The sequence below is a fragment of the Sminthopsis crassicaudata genome, chromosome 4 (assembly GCF_048593235.1).
Source record: "Sminthopsis crassicaudata isolate SCR6 chromosome 4, ASM4859323v1, whole genome shotgun sequence".
In the NCBI taxonomy this organism is placed as follows: Eukaryota; Metazoa; Chordata; class Mammalia; order Dasyuromorphia; family Dasyuridae; genus Sminthopsis; species Sminthopsis crassicaudata.
The window spans coordinates 348,744,988-348,747,554 of NC_133620.1; positions in this window are offsets into that span (position 1 = coordinate 348,744,988).

Below are 2,567 nucleotides of genomic sequence, written 5' to 3' on the forward strand. Positions count from 1 at the left end.
AGTGAACGGCGGCTCGCAGGCGGGGAGAGAGCGAGAGAGGAGGCGGAGGGATATCCGGGCCGGAACTCGTCGCGGCGGCACCGCGCTCCCATCCGATTGGCCCCCGACGAGGCCACGCGGACTTCCTGATTGGTCCGCAAGCTGGTGCCGGAGGACCGCCGCGTGCCGATTCGCCCGCTGACTGCGAAGCTCCGGTTGGATGGGCAGGCGGCCGGGAAGGACGCGCGGATTGGCGTCGGGGGGGGCGGGAGAGAGGTTGCCCGGAGCCGCCCGCTGATTGGCCCCGCCTCATGAGGGTGCTGCACTTGCATTGGTTGGGGATAAGGAGGGGGGAAAATAGAAGGGAAAGCCCCGGAGGGTTCTGATTGGACGCGATGCTGGGAATCGATTGGATGAACTGAGGCTGGGCGCTCCAGAGAACTGAGTAGAGGAGTTCGGGGTCGCTTCGGTCTGAAAGGCGGGAGGCTCTAAGCGGCCTTCGGCCCGCGGGGCATCATGGGATATGTTAGGAAAGAGGCGGGCCGGCTTAGCAATCAAGTAGGCTCTCTGGACGCCCCCGCCCAGCTCCTGAGCTGGGCTTGGTGTGGTCGCTCTAGGCCGCGGGCGCGGGCGCGGTGCCGGGGCCTCCTTCCTAACTGATTTCGGCGCGGGGCTGAGGCCGGGGCTCTGCCGAGGCTAGTGTATGGCCCGAGGCTGGGGCGGAAGGAAGGGGGGGGTTCCGTACTAGGGTGTGAGGGTGGTGCCCTAACGAGGTAGGCTCACTGCAGACATCCCCGGGTGAGCCGCAGAAAATGGAAAATCGTCCAGGTGTTTATTAGAGACCCTCTTGCTTTCGAGCTTATAATAAATTTGCTTTTGGCAGATCTGGGTTCTAATCCTAATCCTCAAATCTACTAGTGCGTAACACTGAATTGCTCTCTGATCTCTGCATAATTAAGCTTGGTCTTATCTGCATGTGTGGGGAGTTGTCTCGTTGCGGAAGAAATCACTGATTCTTCCAGTTGGGGAGTGTGTGTGCGCGTGTATAAAACCAAAGCATTGAAATTACTGCTCCTGGACCAAGAAGTCACACTACACACTATACAGTAATAAGTACTGACACTACTCAAAGACATGCATGAGTGAGCTCCAGTCTCAGGGAAAAGAGGAAAAAAAGGTGCACAAAATTATGTGCTTATATAAAGCATTTAAGGAAGGAACAGCACAGCTGGAGGAATAAGCAAAGGAGTTTAAGCTGGACCACACATTCCGAGAGATTGTGAGGCTGAACATTTGAGTCTTCTACTTCAGGGGAGGAGAATAGGTGTGTTTTACGTATGTATGAAGTATTTTGGGAGTGGGCCACGAGTGCTAGGGGAGTAAGGAAAGGCAGCTTAAATCAGGCCCAACGAGGAAGGGATCCAAGGAGTCATGAGGAAGAATATTTGAGGCTTCAGTTTATATCTAAGTCCCCAGAAGAAATTAGAAATGTGTAGGGATTCATATATCACGTAGGTTATTCTGTCATCCAAAGTGCTTCCCTTGCTTCTAGTGGTTCCATCATGCTTGATTCGAAAATTGTAAAACCCAAATCTCACAAAGTTCTGTGTATCACATCGCTATGTTTTTGAATGCTCCCCCACATTTCTGGTGCATCCTAATTATTACAGGCCCTCCCTCCCCCACGGTCATTCCTTTCTCAGTGCTCTTTGTGTTGCAGAGCAGAACCCTCACAAGACAGAAATACCCTCAGAAAGTCAAAATAGTCTTAAGAACTGCCTGAAAGATCTCCCACTGTTCTGGAGGCATTTGGGGTTTTTGAAGTGAGAAACAATGTGATATATTTAAAAAAAAAAAAAAAAAAAAAAGGATGTTATACGTCATATCATAAAACAGGATAGATCCTGGGCGTGTGTCAAAACATTTGACATAGCAACTGGGTGACCTCAGGAGCTCCCTTATCTATTAAATAAGCTGTACTAGAACTTTTAAAGTTTCCTTTCAACCCTCCTAATTGAGGATACTAGCGCAACAATTGAACTGTTCATTTGTCACCTCTCACTACCACTACATTTGATACAATTCAACACACATTTTAGAGCACCTGCTACAAACTGGGGATATTAAAAAAAAAAAAAAGTACTCTCCAAACTTAAATTCTTTGGGGGGAAGACAAGGTATACAAATAAATCCAAGGTAATGTCTGAAAGGTAAGAACACTGGGTTGGAGGAGAGGGTCAGGGAAAAACATAGAATTGATGACATCTGAATTGTAAAAGAATTAAGATGCAGAAACAAAATGGGACTCAAATGTGAGAAAGCACATAAATTTGCCTATGCAAATATATGCAGACATGGAAAATGAGCTATCAGTGAGAATTCTCATTCCTTATCCTTAATATCTTTTTGCTATTCCTTACTCACAAGTAATTGGTAATCCTCTATATAGCAGCAGATAGGTTAAGTGTTAGAGGATACAAACAAAAATGTCCCAAGACTATCCTGACTTGGAGAACGGACAAAACAAGAGGGTGAGCTGGAAGGAAGGAAAAGGTACTTACACAGGGGCAGCAAAGTAACTGGTGGGG